A 22,947-nucleotide genomic window follows, 5' to 3' on the forward strand; every position below is an offset into this window, starting at 1 on the left:
AAGCCCTGAGACCCATGGGTTGCTCCAGGCTTGGGTTCCTGGACAGACCATAGACTTAGCCTATATTGACACCCAGGGGAGAGGGCAGAAGCGCTGAGACCCATGGGTAAATATCGGGTGATGTGGTTTGAATCAGTGTCCCTACCCAAATCCCATGGGTAAATATCGGGTGATATGGTTTGAATCAGTGTCCCTACCCAAATCCCATGGTAAATATCGGGTGATGTGGTTTGAATCAGTGTCCCTACCCAAATCCCATGGGTAAATATTGGGTGATGTGGTTTGAATCGGTGTCCCCACGCAAATCCCAGGTTGAAATGTAATCCCCAGTGCTGGAGGTGGAGCCTGGTGGGAGGTGACTGAATCATGGGGGTGGATTCTCATGAATGGGTTAACACCATCCCCCTGGGTGCTGTTCTTGAGACAGTGAGTGAGTTCTAGTGAGATACGGTTTTTAAAAGTGTGTGACACATCCCTGTTCTCTCTCTGGGTCCTGCACCTACCATGTAAGATGCCTGCTCCCACTTTGGCTTCCACCATGAGTAAAAGCTCCCTGAGGACTCCCCGGAAGCAGATGCCGCCATGCTTCCTGTACAGCCTGCAGGACCATGAGCCAATTCAACCTCTTGTCTTTATAAATTACCCAGGCTCAGGTATTTATTTATAGCAGTGCAAAAACAAATACACCAGAGCAGTGGCAAGGTGAATGCAAGTGCCCTCTAGGGAGGTAGATGGGGTTGGTGGGGAGGAGGCTGGATGAGGGTGAATAGGAGAGAGGGGACTGCCTTGTTCAATTGGTACAGGAATGGAAGAACTGTTCATTACCTAATCACCACCTCCCTTCCAGGTGTGCAGTCCTCTCCTCTGCATGAGGACCTCACTTCTGGAACCAGGGCCTGGTCCACTTGACAGATCTGCCAGCACCAGTGGTCACCACAGTGCTGCTCTAGTCCCTGGTGTGAGTTTCCTGCAACTGCGGTAACACAGTCTTACACACAAAGTGTGTAAAAAACAGAAACGTATTCTGTCACAGTTCTAGAGGCCGAAAGTCCAAAATAAGTCTTAATGCCCAAATCAAGGTATCAGCAGGGCTGTGCTCCCCTGGAGGCTCCAGGGAAGCGTCTGTGCCTCACATACTCCGGCTTCTGATGGTGGCCAGCATGCTTTGCCTTGGGGCTGCTCCATTCCAGCCTCTGCCTCTGCGGGCGCTGCTGCATTCTCCTCTTCTGTCTGGGGTCAGATCTGCCTCTGCCTCGGTCTCGTGATTGCAGATGGGGCCCACTCAGATAATCCAGGATAACCTCTCCATTTTTAGAACTTAAACTTAATCACATCTATAAAATCCTTTTCTTGCCATATAAGGTTAACATTCACAGGTTCTAGGGATTAGAACATGAGTGTCTTTAGGGGGCTGATATTCTGCCTGCCTCGTCCCCTTTGGCCTGTATGAATTATACGAGTACCTGTCAATCACAGATCCAGGGATGGAGGTGGAGATGTGTCTGGCACCCCCTCTCTCCTGCACCTGTGCTCACTGACAATGGGTGCAGCTTAGCTCCTCCTTCTCCTCCTCTCTTCTCCCTCATTTTGGGAGCCAGAGGACTACTTGGGTTTGGAAATAGTGCTCTGCATCACTGGAGGAAGCAAGTATAAAACCTCAGTCCACCCCATCGCTCCATCAGAAGAATTCCCATTGGACAGCTGGCTTGCATGCGGGTGAGTTGTAGTTTGCTGACATGTTGAATCTCTGATCCCTGTCTCTTGGTTGGAGATGATGGGTGCATCACATTAGGCAGCAGGATGTGGGGAATCAGGACCCAGGCCAATTGTCACATTCACAGGGGAGAGAACTGTGCTGGCCTCAGCTGGCTCCTGGATCTAACAGATCAAAGAAAAGAACTGGATCACTCTAAGCAACCCCCTCATAGCTCCAGCCTCGCTGATCCCGGTTGGTTATGATTCAGAGGAGGGGAGGGCAGACCCACTGATGATCAGTGCCTCTTCGGAGACGACCAAGGGCAGCTACAGAGATGGCCAGTCCCCCAGTCCATGCAGCCACTGAGAGGGCCAGACCCAGATTCCATGCAGCTACAGAGATGGCTAGCCCCTCCCTCCATGCAGCCACTGAGATGACCAGCCCCTCCCTCCATGCAGCTTCTGAGATGGCCAGACCCTCACTGCATGCTCGGGACTAGGTATGGAAAGACAGACAGCAACCGAGAGACACAGCTTGAGGAGAGGAGGAATATGGGGAAGGAAAAATAGCTGAAACATAAGGAGTACCAGGAGTGCATGATTTAGAGTCGAAAGAACTGGGTGCAGATCCCGACTTCCCCTGACTCTGTGTGACCTTGGAGAACTCACTTAACTTCTCTCAGTCTCATTCAGCTCAACTGGCAACTGGGGAATACAATCCCTGCCTTATAGGGTGGCCATAAAGATCAATGGGATAAGATACATGGATGAATTTTATAAATGCTCTCTACTTGCAAAGAATTTTTGCTATTCCAGTCTCCATATCCTACCTGCCAAGGGTTGCATAAACTTATTGTGACATAAATAAGAAGACTTATTTAAGGCTTCTTAAACGGGATGAGGGTTGGTGACTTTTGCTGCTCCAGACCCTGAGGAAACGGAGGGGGACTGGCTGGACAACATGAGGAAACCTGAAATCCATTCATCTGTAATGAAGGCATGGCGGAGAAGTAGGGGCTCCCTAACCTGACTTAGCTGCTGTTTGTTATTCTTGGGAGGAAAATCCCCCACCTGGTTCTGCTTGAAGCCAGGCTGTCTGGAGTGATGTCTTGACAGGATGATGGATGGTGGCCAGGCACAGTTTGTGACACTGAAGCACATACTCTGCATTCTTTATCTGGAGCTGCCGCTGGCGGAAGGCTGCAAATAAGCAATCCAGTTATAGGAATCCCTGATAAAATTCCATTATGGGCCCCAGAGACAATCACGCTGGATTCAATAGTGGGGAGGCTGGGAGGCGAGGCGCATGTTGGGAGCAAAGCGCTGCCACTGGGGAAATTTTGCCTGAGCCCGGAGGCTCTCGCACTGGGAATTCCATAAAAGTCGGAGACTGAAACCATCTCTGACATCCAACTGTCTTTGCTGTTTGAAATGCAACAACACTTACATGGGGTGGTAGCTGAGGGCTGTGTTGCAGCCAGCGGGCAGAGACCTCGGGTTGGAGCTGACTTAGTTTTATTGAGATGCTGGTTTCCCCCTCGGACGCGTCCATGGGAAGCCGGCTCTGTTGTGTGGCTCACTTTTTTTGGCCTCTAGCTGATCCAGCTGAAGCCCAGTGGTGAATATAGAATCCCCCACCCCTTGGAGATTTAGGAAAGCTTGCTTCAAACCTCAGTATCTGCCTGAGGCCACTGGGGACCTTACATGGGCAGACGCAGATACAAGACACAGCCCTTCACCCTTTCCCCAGAACCATCCATTGGCCTGGAGAATTTTGTGAGTTTAGTGAGACTCGAGGGGTGCAGGGTGGGGACAACCTCCCAAACTTCTGCAATCCCTGGGCAACTTCCCAGCCTTCTGCAATCCCTGGTTTCCCCACCCTCCTGACCCTGGCTCTGTGCTTCCTCCCCTTCCAGTGCAACCAACACACTCCTGCCTTGTCTTTTATGGAGCAGTTCATCCCCCATCGGGTTATGAAGCCCTAGCTTCTTCCACCAGGGACCTTACCAACGAGTTTTCAAAAGCAAGGCAGTTCTTTCGCTCTAAGAGGAATCTTCTACCAGCTGCTGGGAGGACGGGACAACATCCGTCCCCTGCACGCACTGACAGCTAACGCTCAGAGGTGCTTGCTGTGGGCCAGGTAGGCTGGGAGGTGTTTGCCTGGGTTGACTCATCAGTGAGGAGGGTGCTGTGTTTATCACATTTTACAGATGAGAAAAGCTATAGGTAAGTTAAGTCCCTTGGCCAAGGTCATGCAGTAAACCCAGGAAGCCTGACACTGGTCTTATTGTCATCATCATTATCCTGGACATAGATGGGCTAGAGAGAGAAAGCTCACTCATTGGCCTCGGGTCCCCACCCGGTTATCAGTGCCGAGAAGCCGTTCCGGAGGAGATGTGTGATCCCCTCCCACTACAGCTCCATCCCAGCTCTTGTTAAGAACTTCCTTCCCGGTCGCCCAACAGTGTGTTGCTTCCAAGAGCAATGGCTGGGCCAGGTCAGTGCTGGGTGACCTAAGTTTGCATCTTCAACTGATTCTTGCTCTCTGCTATGACCTGGCTGATCCCCCAAGCACAGCATCTCCCTTAATTGAGAGAACTTGAGACATTCAGGACTCACTTTTGTGTTCCCCTCATTTGGACTCAGATCATGCTGCAAGCATGGTTTTGACCTTCACTGCCTGGCCCAGGGAGCCTGCAACTGTGTGGGGTTAGGGCAAGACCGGTTCAGATGCGTTTCGAGAGCACACCTCAGGGCTCCCATGACTGGGGCTTTGACCAAATTAGCCTTTCCTCTTAGATTTGGGAGACCACCTGTTCTTCCAGCATTCCGTCATCCTGGGTTTCCTGGCTTTGGGCTCACTTCTGACTTCCGGTTTGTGCCGTCCTCTAAACCTTCCCTGAGGTCCTGGATTGACGATCTGCCTGATATTGACATCCTCGGGGGCTCACCCTCCAGCTCGGGGACCTACCACACAGACATAGCCTGGCAGTGCAGGGTAGGAAAGGCAGCAGAAAGGAAGCTGGCCAGTCGGACAAACCTGGGTTCAAACTACAAGTCCTCTACCGGCTGGTTATGGTGTTAGAAAGTCACCAGACCCCTCTGGGCCTCTGTTTGCTCTTCTGAAAATGGAGCCACTGATGATGCCATCCTCATTCATGGTGGTGATGAGGGTTTGAAACACTGGAAGGCATGTGCAGCGCTCCACAGCTGGGATATGGCAGAGATGGACTCGGTTTCCTTTCTTCTGAGCTTTACCAAGTATCCCTGGCCTTTTCTCCCTTCTTCTTCCCTTCACTTTCGGTGGCTTGGCCTCGAGTCTCCCCAACAATCATTGCCACTTAGGCTGAAGGTCCTGCCCTCTCCCCGCTCCCTGCCGAGCCCTGAGGATGGGAGAAGGTGGAAGGGGGTTGTTGACAACAACAGCCGGGTCCCCTGCTTCTCAGACCTCTGTCCCACTTGCTGCCTGAGACTTAGGGTGGCAGAACACAGCAGGCCCTGCCCAAGCAGGAGGAGAAGGAGAAACAGAAGCCACAGGAGGTATAAATTGGGGTCTACCCGAATGAGGGGCTGCCTACTTTCTGCCCTGGTGACCATTAGCACCATCACTTGAGGGCTTAAAAGAGGGTCTGTTTGTGCAGTTGGCCCCTGCCTCCTTTGTCTTTTCTTTCTTTCTTTTTCTTTTTTTTTTTCGAGATGAAGTAACTGGGATTATAGGCACCCACCACCCTGCCCACCTAATTTTTTTTTTGCATTTTTAGTAAAGATGGGTTTTCACCATGTTGGACAGGCTGGCCTCAAATTCCTGACCTCAAGTCATCCTCCCGCCTCAGCCTCCCAAACCCCTGCCTCTTACCTTCCCCACCCTACCCTTGTTATGTGTCTCCTCTGCTGGTTGTTGCCATGGGCTGTACTGCAACCCCATCAAATCCAGATGTGGACACCCAACCCCAGCACCTAAGAATGTGACTGCATTTGGAGATGGGGGTCTTTAAAAAACGATCAAGGCAGGGCGCAGTGGCTCATGCCTGTAATCCCAGCACTTTGGAGACCGAGGCAGGCAGATCACAAGGTCAAGAGATCAAGACCATCCTGGCTAACATGGGGAAACCCCATCTTTACTAAAAACACAAAAATTAGCTGGACATGGTGGTGCATGCCTGTAATCCCAGCTACTTGGGAGGCTGAGGCAGGAGAATCATTTGAACCTGGGAGGCAGAGGTTGCAGTGAGCCAAGATCGTGCCACTGCACTCCAGCCTGGGCAACAGAGTGAGATGCCATCTCAAAAAAAAAAAAAAAAAGGCGATCAAGCTAAAATGATGGTGGATCCTCATCCAGTATGACTGGTGTCCTTCTAAGAAGGGGAGATCTGGACACAGACAAACACAAAGGGAAGACCATGTGAAGACACACAGAGAAGACAGCCACCTCCAAGCCAAGGAGAAGAGAGGCCTCAGAATAAACCAACCCTGCCAACACCTTGACTCGGACTTCCAGCCTCCAGAACTGCGAGAGAACAAATTTCTGTTGTTTAAGCCTCCCAGCCTGCGAACCTTTGTCATGACGGCCCTAGCAAACAGATTCATGTGCCAAGCCCCATATCCCACTGAGGTGACCACAGGCTTCTGAAGCTTGGGCGGAAGCGCAAGGAACACGGGAGGAAGCGCAAGGAACATGGGAGAAAGAGCAAGGAACACGGGAGGAAGAGCAAAGTACACGAGAGAAAGCAGAGAGGGGCCCCCAGGCAGAGCCAGAGACCTGTTTCTACGGAGCAGGACTCCAGTCTGGCGCCTCCTCTCTTAGAATGAAAACACAAAAGAGGGTTGTGGAGGAATTTGGAATGTTATGGGATGTACCTGGGTTGTGGCAGCAGAGCCCAGACCTGGCCCAGGCGAGGTCTGCTCTGCCATCCACGGGCACTGCTCCTCCTCGTTCTCAGACCCTCTGGAACGAAAGGGAAGAAAGAGCCCCTCACTCATGTTTCCCGCTGTGCCCACCTGCAGGTGAGCGGCCCCCTCCCTGCTGGTCTCTTTCCCACATCCCACCTCTCCGGCTACAGCCTCCAAGCACTGCTCCTGCTCCTGCTCCTGCTCCGCGGCCCCACCTCCGCCTCCTCCCGCCCTCTCTCGCCCTTGGCTGCCCCTCCCAGGCTCGGCCTCCCAGCGCACACCGGTTCACACTCACACTGGGGCTCCCCGGCCCGCTGCTGGTGCCGTTTCATTTCCCATCTGCTCACCTCCGGCTCATGAGTAATGAGAGTTTACAAGTTGAGTTTCCATATGTGGAGCATTTATATGTTCTTCTTCAACAAGGAGGGGCGAGTTCCTCCGGCTTCATGGTCTCTGGCACCCAGAGGCTTCCTAGCCTGTTGTCAAAGGAGCCTCCTTCCCCGCCTCCTCCCTCACACAGCCCTGTCCCCTGGGAGCGGCAGACCCAGTTGTGAGCGTTCAGATACTGCTTGTTGGGAGGCCTGGATACGATTTTACATTCTCTGTTTTTCATTTTTAAAAAACACATGTTCAGCAACATTCACACTATTTTGTTCTCAGATGGACTAGGGAAAAAAATCAAACGTTTCCTTGTGTTCTCTCTCAAATATAAAATTTAGCGTAAATTGTTTCTGCTTCCTCTCCCTCCTCCCACACTCTCCCTCCTCCTCTTCTTTCTCTTCCTCGTTCCTTTCTCCTTTCCCTCCTCTCCTTCCTCCTGCTCCTCTTCCTCCTCCTTCTCCTCTTGGCTTTCTCCTTCCCCTTCCCTTCTTCCTTCCCACCCCCCTTTCTCTCTTCTTCCTCTTCCTCCTCCCGCACTCCTTGATTCAAATATTTTTCTGAAGGTCAAAGGCCCTATATGAAAAAAGGCTCCCCGGCTCAGCAGGACATACATGATACATTTCCACTGGGGAAGGCCTTGCCCCTCCCACTGCAGCGACAGCTGTCACTCTGACCTTTCCTACCTTGGAACAGATGGGGCACGGGGAGCAGGTGTCTGGGGGCGAGTGGAGATTGAGGCTGACAGTCACCCAGCTGTGGCTCCTGGGGTGCTCTCACTGGCCCCCCACCCCCGCCCCGTGGAAGGCAGTGTCTCTGGGAGTTGGAACCTCTCCTTCTCTGCATTTCTCATGCCCCCTACTCAAGTTCTAGCCTCTGGGGCTCACAGTCCTCAAGGGCCCTTGTCTAATGCTTTGGCCATTGTTCCCTCTTCCTGCCTTTCGCTCTGAGGCAGGCCTCACTGCCTGGTGCTCCCCTCCACCTGGGTTTGGTTCTGAGGCAAAACCACCTCCTTCCCCCACATTATCCTCTGAGGACAAGCAAATCAGCTGTCCTTCTGGTTCTCTGTGGCCTCATTCAGCCTCCGCATTTTCTCCTGATGGAAAGTGGAGAGGAGTCAGCCAAGGAGGACGGCAGAGGATGGCCAGCCCTGCTCTGGGCCCAGCCAGTGCTGGGGGATGGTGGCCTGGGCTTCGGACATGGCTCAGTAAGGACAGATGGGGCACTGCAGTAGGATTAGCCCAGATCTGCTCAGACGACCTGCACGCGCCCCCATCCCGTCTCATTCTCCTTGTTCTCACCTGTCCTGCTGTCCTGCTGTCACCAGCTCTGAACAGCACAGGCGCTTGGACAGGGGATTTAATCAGTCTCTTGGCTATTAGTCCCCAAGTAGTAATTGAAGTGGGCTGATTGGACCTATCTGTTAGGCCCAGGGAGCTGTGGGGAGATGGCTTTTGGAGCGTTTCGTCCGCCTGCTAATCTATCTGTCTGGCATTTTATCTGGAGCTCAGAGCTCATGCTTGAGCACTGAGGCATTTTACAGTATTATTATTACTTAGCACTTATAACATACTTCATCAATGAGAGGGTCGGCGGCCGCGCCGTCACTCTAAAGCACGGCGCTCCAGATAGAGAGATACGGATCTCACTCCGGGTGTATAATATTTGATGTCTGTGTCTTTGGGTTGCTTGTGATCTTGTTATTAGTTTTGTCTCCTTGAGGAGAAAACCTACCTTCGTTCTCCTGATGCATGGGGGTCAGGTGGACCGAAGGCACAGGGATGGGGGCAGGAAGGGTGCACAGGGGAGGGCTCCCCCAGAAGCAGACCCAAGACAAGGGGTTGTATGCATTGATTTCTTTGGGAGGTGATCTGGGGAAGTACTAGGTTAGGGGAGTGGGGAAGGAGATGAGGACAGGAAGAAGTGAATACAGGATGCTGTGCTACTGAGAAGGTTACTGCCATGGGCAGTGGGGCCCAATTCCACTGGGGAACTTGGCAGCTGGAGGTTTCATCCTCTGAGTCCATCTGACATTGGCCGAGGCTGCTTCCAGGGCCATTCACTCCCCAGTCCCTTGAGCTCGGCCCCTACCTGGGCTGAGAGAAGCCCTCAGGTGAGTCCCAGATGCCTGTGCCATGTGCTGCCCGCTGGCTGCCCGGGAGGTGTGGATGGGGCCCTGGCAATGACAGCCATGGCTTTGAAGCTGGACACAGGTGTTCTGATAAGAGAACGAGCCCGGGAGAACAGCCTTTCTCCCTCATCTCAAACCCTGCCAGCTCTGTGTGTCCCCTGCACCTCAGGGCTCGAGGCTGTGCCACAAAGTCCAGGACAGTTTGCAAAGGTCTGGGGACTGTCTCCAGCTGCTCCACCTTCCCGAACCAGAGTGGAACGTTCAAAGAGAGGCACAGTATATGGCTTGGGTTCGAATGCCGGCTCTGGCCCCTTCTGGCTTTGTGACCTTGGGCAAGTGACTTCATCTCTCTGGCCCTTAGTTTTCTCATCTGTGAAATGGGAGTAGCAATGATAACTAGCAGGAAGGTCTTCGAAGATTAGATGAGAGACTGTCTATAAAGTGCCTGGTCCCGTGTCCAGCCGTAGAACAGGAGTCCAGGACACATTCCTTCCTTCCCTTTCATCCAGGGCTCCGACCCTCACCCAGGACCCCGACCAGAACACCTGAGTCTGGTTTCCAAGTCTTTTTTTTTTTTTTTTTTTTTTTTGAGACAGAGTCTCACTCTGTTGCCCAGGCTGGAGTGCAGTGGCACAATTTCAGCTCACTGCGACCTCCACCTCCCAGGTTCAAGTGATTCTTCTGCCTCAGCCTCCCGAGTAGCTGAGACCACAGGCCCGGCTAATTTGTGTATTTTTAGTAGCGATAGGGTTTTACCATTTTGGTCAGGCTGGTCTCGAACTCCTGACCTTATGATTTGCCCACTTCAGCCTCCCAAAGTGTTGAGATTACAGGCGTGAGCCACCGCACCTGGCCCTCCAAGTCTTTGAGTGACAGAGATTTCCTCAGAGGCTCACATTCCCGGGGAGTGGGACTCCTGCTTCCAGGATGCCACATCTTTCCAATGCCGAGGGCAGCGGGCACCCTGCTGACCACTCCAGCAGCCCTGCCTGATGCCTGGGCTTGCAGATATCCCCATGCTCATCAGGCCAAGGCAGAGCTGCATGGCATACCCTTAGGGGCCAATTTATACAGCAGCTTAAGTATTGTTTAAAACTCCTTCCCCTTCCGGGAGATGGGAGGGATGGCTGCTGCTGCTGCTCCGGCCCCAGGCTCTTCTTCAAAGGGTCTCCCCATAGGCAGATGGAAAACTTGCTAGGAAAAGCTTTTCTTTTCTTTTTTTTTTCCATATCTATTTTTTCTTGGTTGCAATTCTCGTTCCTGCCTGATTCTCTACCTTCCACAGAGCCAGCAGGTACCTCAAGGGGATCAGAGCTCTCAAGGCCCCTGGGGGCACCTCCTGCAGGAAGACTTCCCCAGTTACCCCACAGGCTCCAGCAATGCTTGTTTCTGCTCCCCCTGGTTTCCTGGCTTCCTTGTGGCCGTGTGCTTCATGTGTGGAGCTCCTCTTTGTGGACTGATGAGTGTGTGTACTGGGAACTTGCTGTCTGTCTATCTAGGGGGATGACAGTGTCTTGAAGGATAGGACTTGGGTCTCATCCTTCCTCTGGGCTGGGGGAGCTGCTGCCGACTGGTTGGGGGTGAGACAGTCTCTGAGCCCACCTGAGGGTGCCTGCCTGCCCAGGTAGCCTCTGGTAACAGCCAGTGACTCTGCTATATAGGGGATCCGTCAGAGCTGAAAGGTCTAGAAGCCCTTCATCATATTAAAGACCAATTCCGTGCAGATTAAGAGGACACAGCATCTGTTCTCTTGGGCTTGGGGAAGCCATCCATCCACCTAGAGCAGCTCTGGGCGGGCAGAGGAGCTCTGGGCAGGAAAGGGAAAAACTCAGGTGGTGAGATGGTGAAGAGCAGCCTTCTCCTGTGCCCCTGAAGAGAGGCCCCAGGTGCTCCGAGTGTCCAGGCTCTCGTGTGGCTCTGGTTCCCCCAAGGTGTCGAGCACTCTGCCTCCTGCACGGGGTCATGCTTTCAGTCAGATCCCCCAAAATGCTCAGGGGCCCTTGCTCTTTCTTAAGACAGACTCATCTGACTCCTTCCAAGGCTGAGAGCTCAGCTCTGTTGGGGCATTGCCTGCCGTCCTGTCTTCCCCCTTTTCCTGCCTGGCTGCATGGTGGTCCAGGGCCATCTGGGGATCAGCTGCACGGTGGGGAAGGGCTACTTCTTCCTGGTAGGGCTGGCCAGGAACAAAGGCAAGGGGACTGGGGAGGGGACTGGGCTCTGCTCTATTTATACTGTATCTTGGGGGAGGGCACGTTGGCAGCCCGGAGCTCTGGATGACTCCCAAAAGCCTGAGTGGTGGTGGCAGGGGCATCTGTCCACTGAAGGAAGGGCAGAGAGAAAAGAATGGGCATTTATTGATTTTCTTCTATATGCCAGGCACCAGGCCAGGCCTCTGTAATGCATGATCTCATCATGTAAATATAGGATGGTGGTCAGGAGATCAACTTCCAAAATCGACAGAACTGGGTTAGAATTCCAGCTCCCCCAGTTTCTGGCTGGGGTAGCACCGGGCAAGTGGGTTCACCAGCCTAAGCCTGACTTTGTTCCTCTGTGAAGTGTTTATAATCAAAGCGCCTTCCTCCAAGAGGCCCTATCTCTAAAGCACACGGCAGCGTGCTGACCCAACAGGACGTACCCGTGAACATTAACGCCTTCTGTTGCGAACGACCACGTGATGCAGAAAAAAATCACGTCCTGATTTTTGGAAGACGCAGCAGCCAAAGCCTAAGACGTGAAGAAACTCACCTGAGGCCACTAAATTGGAGAGTGGCAGCGCGGAGATACAGGCGAGGCCCATGCCTTCCAGGTCCAAAGCCCAGGCCCTTCTCAGATGTCCTCCAGCCTCCACGGGGAAAGATAAATGATCCCAGTGCTAGCGAGGGGCCCGGCTGCTCAGCCACGCTGGAAGGGCAGGGAGACCCGGCTGCCAAGCTCCCAGCAGTTGCATAGCTGGGCAGGGACTTTTCCTTGGAGCTGGAGGAGAGGCTGCTCCAAGGTGGGCCTCCGGACATGGAAGGTGGCTCTGCCGGGACAGCTGTAAACTCTTTAACCTTGTGTGGGGCTTCGTCCTTCAGCAGCCCAGTGAGGGATCAGTGGCAGGGGCGATGGCGGGGGAGCTGGAGGTGGCGGTGGAGGCGGCCCCGCACTCACTCACTCACGGCAGAATGGACTCTGGATAAACAATTATAGACTATTTACCTCAGACCATATGGTGCTGGGGAACAGGTGTGCGGGTAATGAAGAGCCCAGCTCCAATTAAGCGTCTGGGAACCCGGCCGGATTCCCGCTGAATCTTGCGCTTGGGTTGAGGCCCACTTACAAATGAGAGCTAAAAGGACTGAGGCTCGGGGAGGCATGAGGCTCGGGGAGGCAGGAGCGGGAGCCTGAGGGGTGCGTGGCAGGGCCAGCCAGCGGACCCCACCCGCCGCTCTGTACCTGCTGGCAAGCGGATACAGCCCAGGGACCTCATCTGGGCCTTCTCCGTGGCAATCTTGGTGCATCTGGGAGTTATGAAGGGGAATGGTTCATGGCCATGCAGCTCTTGGTGAGGCTGTCCTGGGACCTGTCAGGGTGGGAAGTCGGGGGGTGATTCCTGTTAAGATTGGGGGGATGGGGCAGGCACCTGTCACTCTCTGTCAAGGTCCTTCCCACCCTGACTCTCCCTTGGCCTTCATTCCCAACCATTCAACACGTAGTTTTGAGTACTTACTGTGTACTGAGCTAGGCATTGGGGACATGCTGATTAAAAAGAAGTAGACAGAGGTCTTGCTCTCATTGAGTTTATATTTTAGGGGGATGGGAAGACGAACAGTGAGTCACATTCATAAAGTTGTCACATGCATGAAGAAGGTGAGTCACATACGTGGATAAGGTAATCACATGGATGAAGAAGGCGAATCAGCTACATGAATAAGGTCATCACATGCATGAAGGTGAGTCACATACATGGATAAGGTCATCACATGCATGAAAGTGAGTCGAAAACAATAAGATCATCACATGCATGAAGAAGGTGAGTCATACACATGAATAAAGTCATTCACATGCACGAAGGAGATCATTTCTAAGCTTGGTAAGTGTGAGGAAAGCAAATCATTTCATCTGCCTGATGGACTCTTAGCCATCCCTGCAGGCCCTGCTCAAGGGGCCCCCTCTTCCGACACCTCACAAATGCCTCCAGGGGTGGGTCACCAGCTGCCCCGGGCTCCTGTCGCTCTCCTGCTCACCCCATTGCCCCATCGCAGCCCTCAGAGGTTATGTAAACAGCTGCTTCTGTGCCCTCTCCTTCCAGGGCACTGCCCTTCTCCAGGTCAGGGAGGATGTCCGCCTCGAGTGCTATTTCCAGCATAGCACAGGGTCAGGCCAGCAGATGAGGGGGTTTGGTGAGTGATAGAGCAGCTTCAGCCTCCTGGGAAGACATTGTCCACTCCGGCCTGTCCTGGCCTGAGCAGGTAGGTGAGCAACAACTGCGGAGAGTGCCAGCCTCTGGAAGAGCTCCAGGGGCCTCCTCCGACCACGGCACCCGCAAGGTGCCCCTCACAAGTGTTCTGGAGGCTGTGAGCAGAGCCAAAAAGATGAACAGCTCCCGTCCCCGTGGTGGGCCGATGAGAGTGGAACGAGGGCACATGTTCCAATGAATCTCTCGTGTCAGTTTTCACTGCAGCACAAACAGAGGGAGGTGGGGAATGCATCGTTTCTTCTAGGAAGCCCCGGTTTCCATCGCTGATGAGGAGAGAGAGACAGAAATGGGGATTTTTCACACTCCTTTGCCTGGTGATTATTTTTGTTTTTGTTTAATTTTGGATTAGTGCATTGCTTTACGACTTGACAGATGAAATCAGCACCTTCCCAAACTTCTCCGCTGGGAGACTGTCTGGAATGTCTCCTCCTGACCCTCTGGGGATGCTGCCCACTCCACAGGGCCCCCTGCAGCTCTGTCTGATTATAAAGGGAATACCTTCCAACAGAAATACACAGCTGGGTTATAGGAAATGGATAGCAGATGATTCCTAGGAAAATCAAGGTTTCAGATGAAAAACCTGCACAATTTCTGGGGGGTGCAAGGTTTCCGGAGCCAGGATTCTAGAAGGCTCCAGCCTCCAGCCCTCCCTCCCCAACCCAGAGGGCAGGAAGCAAACTAAATGGGTTCTGAAGTGGGAAACAAATTGGATTTTTTAAAAACTGCTCTGGTTCTAATGATCGAAGGGGTTATTCATAATCCTGGAGTAGAAAGTGTATCTTGAAATCTATGTTTTGTGTTGACAGCTTCTCCCTAATGGGCAAGATCTCACACATGATAGAGCCATAAAACGTGGCACTCCTGGCTGGCCCTGCTGCTTGTCTGATAAGGGAGATGGAGGGACTCGACAGCACAGGCAGAGGGCCCGGGGTCTTACCCCACCCCCATGCCTTCTCCCCACCCCAACTGGTCTCGGCTTCCAGCATGTTGCCAAGGCCTGTTCTGCGGAGCACAAAGCCTGTGCTTTGCAATGGCGAGGACTCCATGTTCAAGAAAGGGTGGGAAATGCCCCCAATCTCTCCCCTCCTAGGGATTCAGAACACCCATGAGCACAGTCATGGCTGTGAGGAGGCTTCCAGTAAAGAAAACCTGGTGAGCTATGCTCGACCCAGTGGTTCTCAGATTTGTTTCACTGCAGAATCCTGTTTTTACACAAGCCCTATTGATGTCCTACAGAACACATGCTTTCCAGAACCTACGATGGGTCACATAACGGTATCCTTTTCCTAGGGCTACCCTATCAAAACACCACGGACTGGGGGGCTTAAATAACAGAAAGTCCTTCTCTCATGGTTTTGGAGGTTGGGAGTCTGAGATCAAGGTGTAGGCAGGGTTGGTGACTTGGCTGTGTCCTCCCTGTGTCCTCCCTGTGTGCTCCCGTGGTCCTCCCTCTGCACATGTCTCTGTCCACATATCCTTTTCCTATGAGGACACCAGTCGTGCTGGATTAGGGCCCACCTCAGTGGCCTTGCTTTGCCTTGATTACCTTTTTAAAGACCCTGTCGCCAAAATGGTAACATTCAGAGGTGCTAGGAGTTAGTGTGTCAACATATGAATTTGGAGGGGACCCATTTCTTCTCATAACCGTAGCAGTGAGCCTTGGCATTATGAAACGTGGTATTAGGGGGACCGTGAGGAGAGTAGAAAGGTGGGTAAGTGGGCAGGGTATGGCTGCTGGCTGCCCCTTGGCATGCTTCCCATCACAACAATAATGACACTAACTACATTTTCACACCCGTAATCCCAGCACTTTGAGAGGCTGAGGCGGGTGGATCACTTGAGGCCAGGAGTTCGAGACCAGCCTGGCCAACGTGGTGAAACCCCATCTCTACTAAAAATACAAAAATTAGCCCGGCATGGTGGTAGGCACCTGTAATCCCAGCTACTTGGGAGGCTGAGGCAGAAGAATCACTTGAACCCAGGAGGCAGAGGTTACAGTGAGCTGAGTTTACATCACTGCACTCCAGCCTGGGCTACAGAGAGAGACTGTCTCAAAAAAACAAAAACAAAAACAAAAAACAAACAAAAAAACCAAAAACAACCAGTAACTGCATTTGCCAGGCATTTACACATTACCAGTACTTTTCCATCCATCAATTAATGTGATCCTTTTAACAACCTGTAAGGTTGGAGGTTCTATGGTTATTTCCACTTAACAGAGAAGGATGCCTGCACTCAGAGAGGTTGAGTCACTGGTTTCAGGTCACCCAGTAAATAGTGAAATCAAGGACTAAACCCAGGTGGGCTTAAAGAACCAGTCCTGAGAATTAATGGAGGATTGATTCCCTGCCCTCCCTGAGATGGAACCCGCCGTTGCTGGCAGCAGAAGCAAGAGTCATCTCAGAATGGCTCTGAGGGCCCCTGCCAGGCAGAGCCTGAGTTCCCACAGGTGGCATTTACCCTGACAAATCTGGGCCCAGGCTGAGGCCCACCTCACTTCCTGCCAGCTTGGATGGAGAGCCATTCCCTGGAGCTTCCCAAGTGGTTTCAGATGAGCGGATCCTGCCGGCTGCTCTAGGCACCTGCCCATTTGTGCTGAAAGTCAACCAGCTGTGAAAGGTTGCAGATTTTTCTCAGCTGTCCTGGGGGTCGGGTGTGGTGGAACCAGGACACAGAGTGAGACCACCCCGGCTTTCCTGGCCTCATCTCAGAGACAGAGGCGGGCCCAGCAGCGAGCATTCTTCAAGAATGAGCAACCCAAGTACAAGCTGACTGCGAGCAGGACCAGAGAATTTGCTACTTGGAAGGCAGGAGAGGGTGGCGGCTGGGTTAGCAGCTCCATGAAACCAGCTGACTCACTTTGACCATGTCCATCCTGGCCTGGCCACCTGCTATTTGCTTCCTTGGTGCCTCTTAAAAAAGTTTGATGGGCCGGGCGCGGTGGCTCAAGCCTGTAATCCCAGCACTTTGGGAGGCCAAGACGGGCGGATCACGAGGTCAGGAGATCAAGACCATCCTGGCTAACATGGTGAAACCCCCTCTCTACTAAAAAAATACAAAAAACTAGCCGGGCGAGATGGCGGGCACCTGTAGTCCCAGCTACTCGGGAGGCTGAGGCAGGAGAATGGCGTGAACCCGGGAGGCGGAGCTTGCAGTGAGCTGAGATCCGGCCACTGCACTCCAGCCTGGGCGACACAGCGAGACTCCGTCTCAAAAAAAAAAAAAAAAAGTCTGATGACCAGGTGAAACCCTTGCCCGCCAGGCCGGGAGGCTGGCTCTTCATGAATTCTTCCTCTCGGTCAAAAGAGGCAACTCTAGGTAACCAGGCCTGTGCCCGCAGGCTGATGCCTAACCTGGACTCACTCGACACTCCTGCTGCACGTCTAGTCCAAGATGCTTGGCAAAGGAAGAGCAGGTCACTGGGAGGGATGGACCCAGAGACCAGTCCTGACCCCAGATTCTGAGCTGTGGAGCCCGGGGCAGCAGATTTGTTGCCTTCACCTCAGGGTCATCTTAGTACAATGGGCTCATGAATAAATGTCCAGGTCATTGTGAAGGTCCCATTAAAGGAGAGGTAAAAAGTTCTCTGCAAAACTTCAGAACAGCTCTGCAAATGAGGGTTGTTAAAAGAGCCCAGGAGGCTGAGTGGGGAGGAAGGCTGGGGGACCAGCCATAAGCTCCTAAGCTGCAGTGCCAGCGGCTACCTGGATGAGGCTGGGTAGGCACCACGCCAGGCAGGACTCACCCTCAGCTTCCGGAGGGGCTTACAAGTGCAGGTCCATGAAAGAGTCTGAGTCTTTGGCGGTGGTTTGCCGAGAAATGCCTGGAACGACCGCAGAACCTGTATACCGGCCAACCCCAGGGGGCACGATCCCTGGATACTCCCATGCGTGGTGAATAAGGTACAGTGGCTGAGACCCTCAGGGAAGGAATCCCTTTACCATGTGCCATTTCCTCTTCCCAGGACTCTCCCTGACTCTGCCCCAGGCAGGGATGGGACTGACCCCTGGGAACCTGGTGTGGCAGCAGTGGGGAGCACCCAGCAGAGGTTCAGGGAGTCCCCCCTCACTCTCGCAGGAAGCTCACTCATGTCGGTGGGTGGCTCAGTTCTGGAACGTTTCTCCAGAGAGAGGTCCTGGAAGTCCCCCAGCTGGCTTCTTTAGGGCAGGCCGGGGCTAGGGAGAGGAGAGCGAGGCCCAGGGTATGGATGTAAGCACTCACACTCACGGGCCTGCCTGCATGAGACTGAAAGAGAGCAGGGCCTTAGATTCCAGGCACCTCTCTTGCCTCACCCACGTCCCAGCCCTGCTTTTGGGAACCTCCTTTTTCAAGTTCTCTACCTAAGTGACACCACCCACTGCCCACCATAGCTCATCCTACCCTACCAGGTTAAAAATCGTTCAAGTCCTTGGCCGGGTGCGGTGGCTCACGCCTGTAATCCCAGCACTTTGGGAGGCTGAGGCAGGCAGATCACGAGGTCAGGAGATCGAGACCATTCTGGCTAACATGGTGAAAACCCGTCTCTACTAAAAATACAAAAAATTAGCTGGGTGTGGTGGTGCACGCCTGTAGTCCCAGCTACTTGGGAGGCTGAGGCAGGAGAATTGCTTGAACCCGGGAGGTAGAGGTTGCAGTGAGTCAAGATTGCGCCACTGCACTCCAGCCTGGGCAACAGAGCAAGCCTCTGTCTCAAAAAAAAAAAAGAAAAAAAAAATTGTTCAAGTCCTTTGTCTGAGAGGAGACAGACATTCTGCCCAGGGCCAGGGGTGTCAGTCAGGCTGACAGTAGATCACATGGAAGATCTACCGAAGGATTCTGGGATTTGTCTTTGCATGGAGAAGAGGCAATTGGTTGAGAGCATGCCTTTAAATATTTGAATGGACCTCCTGTGGGTCGATTAGTGGCCCCCGAAAGATTTGTCTACGTCCTGCTTGCCAGAGCCTGTGAATGCGATCTTATTTGGAAAAGGAATCTTAGCAGATGTAACTGAGTTAAGGATTTCAAAATGAGATTCTGGATTCGGGGGGACCCCAAATCCAGTGGCAGGTGTCATGACAGAGGGAGGCAGAGAGAGATTTGGGAGGGAGGAGGAGAAAACCACAGATGACAGAGGCAGTGATTAGAGCTTGGCAGTCCCAAACCAAGGGACGCCTGGGAGTAGGCAAGGAAGGATCCTCCCGGAGAACCTTTGGAGAGAGCGCATCCCGCCGACACCTTGCTGTTGGACGTCCGGCCTCCAGAGCTGTGACAGGATCAGTTTCTGTTGTTGCAAGCCCCTCAGTTTGTAGCAATTAGTTACGGCAGCAACGGGAAGGAACAGCTGTGTCCTGTGAAAGACGAGGTGGGCTAATTCCATGTGCAGCCAGAGACTTAGCAAGGAAGGGTAAGAGTTCCAGAGGGGGCGTCTTGCAGACCAACGTAAGGAAGAATTTCCGAGAAGGAGGCCTGCACCACATCGATGTGGCTGCCTGGGGCCATTCTGCCTCCTACACCATCTGACTGACGGTCTCTTGGGAGCACAGTGGGTAGGACTGCTGTTCAGGAGGACGGGTGGGTTAGGTCCTCCCTCCTTAGTGGACACCTGCTGACGAGGTCCCCCGTGCGTGTGCATCACGACGGTAATTCTCCTTCAAGAAAGCATGTTAGAATGCAGACGTAAGGGTGATGTCTTGATAGGAATAACTTCGAGTCAGCTCTAATTTCCTTTTTCAAAAGTGACATTATTTGCAAATGTTGGTACTGTAACTATTAACAATAATTTACTTGCAGGTAGCTCGCATTTCCCAGGGACACATCGCTGAGGCTTGTCACGGTGGTGAGAGAGAACTGTGGTCTCCTCGGAGGCATGGAGCAGCCTTCCCACGCTCTCTGCATGCACACATCCTCGGGGGATCTGGTCCAGGGGCAGGTTCTGACTCCCCAGGCCTGGGCGGGGACTCCAGACGCTGTGTCTCTCAGAAGCCCCCGGGGGACAGTGATGCTGCGGGTCCACAGGCCACAGGGATCCAGAGTGGCTGCTGGTGAGTTTCCAGAAGACCCAGAACTACTATTTAGAGGGGGCAGGGGAAGGCATTTCACCTCGCTACAACTTAGGCTGGGCCAGAGGAGAACACAGCTTTCCTTTCGGGGAATGCTGTTGAACAATGAAGTGGGACCTGGGGTGGCTGAGATGGACTTCCTGGAGAAGTGTGGGCCGGGAGACCTAGAAGCCACCTTTTGATAGAATAATCTAGGATCTCAAAACTTCCCAGGTTCCTGTCCCATCTGGGGTCAAAGGACTTGATGAGATGATGCCAAAGGAACCCCACAGCTGACATTGTGGAGCTTGTCTCCCGTGCCAAACTCTTGCCTTAGCTATCCGCTTTAGTGCTCACGGCAATTTTAGGATTCAATAATTCCTTTACTACTCCATTTTGCAGATGAGAAGACAGAGTATAAAGAGGTTAAACCATGCCTATGGTCACCCCTGTCTGGTGAAGCTGAGATTTGAAGTGGCATTTGGACCCCAGAGCTGAGCTGATTATCACCATGTCATTTAGCCTTCCAGAATCCTGCAGACGGTCAATAGAGTACCCTGCCCTCCTGTCCATGCCTGGGCCTCCCAGGCCTAGCAGAGTGGCGTAGGACACTCAGGGATGGGCCAGGGCATCCCTGTACGTGGCTGCTCCCTAGGTCACCCCCTCTCCCTGCTCTGGTTGGCTCCACACTTTTACATGAAGCCCCGCTGCTCCCAGCTGGGGGATGACTCGACCAGGGGCTCCTGTTCCGTTTTTCACGCAGGAAGACTGCTGAGCAGGCGCTGGCTGTGGAAGAGGGGAAAGTTGCCACCCTCTTCTAAAATTGCCACTGCGGGATGGAGGGGAAGATTCCTGCACACCCAAGGAGAGGTTGAGGCTCCAGGGAGAAGGAGGAAGCAGCGCTGCCTGAATACACCCCCACAGCATGTCAGCTGCTGGGCAGACACCAGCATCCCCATCATTTAGGCCTGAATAAACAGCCCTGTGTTACTCTGCTCTTTGCTGAGCAAAACAGGGCTCCAAACCCCTCCTGGCCACCCTCAAATCTCTTCCACTTCCCAAATCCTCAAACCCTTGTGACTGTATCCCTTTGGCCTGTCCACCGTAGAAAACAAGAGGCTGGTCTCTTTCCAGGCAAGGAGAGCGTCCCTTCTGGTGCTCCTGGGGTCGCCACACACATCTCCATGGCTGACTCTTTATAGCAAGGTGCAGAGACCTGGGATGGGGGTTCAGATGCGTGCACAGCAGGCTCTTTGGGGTCAGGGAGCTCTTCGGAGCAGGCAGGGCACATTCTCAGGCCATTAGCTGGTCAGGCTGGAGTTCACCTGCTACCACCCTGCCCCCAAACCAGCATCATGGCAGGGTCCCTGGTCCCTCAGAGATCCCTTGAGAGAGCAACCCCCACCACGGTCCAGGAGGTAGCTGCATCCCTGGAAAAACAGGACAGACTCCAAGAGAAGCACATAAGCCAATTAAGAACCCGGCCCAGCCCGGCGGCTCCAGCAGCACCTGCTCTCATCTTGCGAGGTGCCTGCAGCTTGGGCTGCTGGGAAGGTACAGTGCGGCCTAATTACATACTCCTCCGTGACAGGCCGTGTCAAAAGATTAAAGGAATCAAACCAAGTGGCTCTCTGGTAGCCCCTCCCCCAGGAACCAGAGCTGCTGCGTGCAGGTGATTATGGTACCAACGTAGTGGTTAGAAAGATAATTTTCTCTGGGCCCCGTGCCTGCCGCCTCCTCCACCGAGCTGCGCTTCGGCACTGCAACTCTGCCACCTTGTATGGGCTCCACGGATTCATTTTCTTTTTTGTTGGCTCAGCTGAGCAGGAAACAAACTAAGCACCTCTCCTTCCACCAGTCTCCCACCCCACCACCCACAGTCCCCCCCTCCCCCTCCCCCTCCCCCCTCCCCCTCCCCCTCCCCCTCCCCCTCCCCTCCCCTCCCCTCCCCCCTCCCCCCTCCCCCCTCCCCTCCCCCCTCCCTCCCCCTCCCCTCCCCCCTCCCCCCTCCCCTTTCCTCTCCTCCCCTTTCCATCCCTTCCCTCCCTTCTCCCCTCCCCCCTCCCTCCCCCTCCCCTCCCCCCCTCCCCCCTCCCCCCTCCCCCCTCCCCTTTCCTCTCCTCCCCTTTCCATCCCTTCCCTCCCTTCTCCCCTCCCCTTCCTTCCCCTCCCCATCCCTCTCCTCCCCCTCCTCTCCCCTTCCCTCCCCTCCCCTCCTTCCCCTTCCTTCCCTTCCCTTTCTCTCCTCTCCTTTTCCCTCCCCTCCCTCCCCTCCCTCCCTTCCCCTCCCCTTCCTCCCCTCCCTTCCCCTTCCCTCCCTTCCTTTCCCCTTCCCTCCCTTCCCTTCTCTTTCCCTTGCCTTCCCTCCCTTCCCTTTGCCTCCTCTCCCCTTCCCTCCCCTCCCCTCCCCTCCTCTCTCCTCTCCTTCCCTCCCTTCCCCTTCTCTCCCTTCCCCTTCCTTCCCTTCCCCTTCTCTTCTCTTTCTCTTTCTTCTCTCTCTCCTCTCTTTCTCTCTTCTCTCTCCTGTCTCTTCTTTGTCTTCTCTACTCTCTCTCCTTTCTCTCTCTCTTCTCTCCTCTCTCTCTCTTCTTTCTCTCTCTTCTTTCTTTCTCTCATCTCTCTCTCTCTGTCTGTTTGCTTCCCATTCTGTTTTTCTTCCTAGTCGTCTCCATTCTGTTCTGCCCCTTTCACCTCCTGTTTGGCCTCTGCATCTCTTTTCCTTCCCCTCCTTAAGGACCTATCAGAGTTCGAGGATAAGGAAGCCACTGTGGGCTGCTTCCTGGTTTTTTTTTTTTTTTTCTTTTTCTTGTTTCCCCTCTGATGGTCTTTAAAATAATAACAGCAATAATCATGACCAATAACAGTTCTCACCTCTTGCCAGCCCATGTGGATGTCTTCACTTGCATCACTTATGATGTGTTATCAGATAAGGAAAGGGAGGATCAGGGGCTCTGCACTTGCCTCAGGGCATGTGGCTGGTGAAGGCTGGAACCAAGACTGTGAGTTCTGCCTGTTGACTGCAGAGAAGCTGCTGACCTACTCAGGCCTGGGGAAGGAGGAGGGAGGGATGGTGGGAAAGGAATATTTGAAAGCAAGATGGGGGCCAGGCATGATGGCTCATTCCTATAATCCTAGCGCTAAGGGAGGCTGAGACAGGAGGATTGCCTGCGGCCAGGAGTTCAAGTCCATCATGGCCAACATAGGAGACCGCATCTCTACCAGAAAAAGAAAAAGAAGAAAAAAAAGAAAAAAAGAAATTAGCCAGGTATGGTGGCACACACCTGTAGTCTCAGGTAACTGGGAGGCTGAGGTGGGAGGATCACTTCAGCCCAGGAGTTTGAGACCAGCCTGAGCAACATAGTGAGACCCCCATCTCT

General features: G+C 53.5%; 1 long non-coding RNA gene across 1 annotated transcript; it reads left to right on the forward strand.

The window, feature by feature from the left end:
* Window positions 1-3,399: 3,399 nt before the first annotated feature.
* On the forward strand, window positions 3,400-20,043 carry LOC105469374 (uncharacterized). The gene is made up of 9 exons (XR_011615240.1): window positions 3,400-3,471; window positions 3,759-3,835; window positions 4,495-4,693; window positions 5,173-5,235; window positions 6,636-6,699; window positions 13,903-14,042; window positions 14,358-14,705; window positions 19,327-19,573; window positions 19,973-20,043. It is a non-coding gene; the product is annotated as an uncharacterized lncRNA (long non-coding RNA).
* The last annotated feature ends 2,904 nt before the right edge of the window (window positions 20,044-22,947 follow it).

The sequence above is a fragment of the Macaca nemestrina genome, chromosome 17 (genome assembly GCF_043159975.1).
Source record: "Macaca nemestrina isolate mMacNem1 chromosome 17, mMacNem.hap1, whole genome shotgun sequence".
NCBI classification, from domain to species: domain Eukaryota; kingdom Metazoa; phylum Chordata; class Mammalia; order Primates; family Cercopithecidae; genus Macaca; species Macaca nemestrina.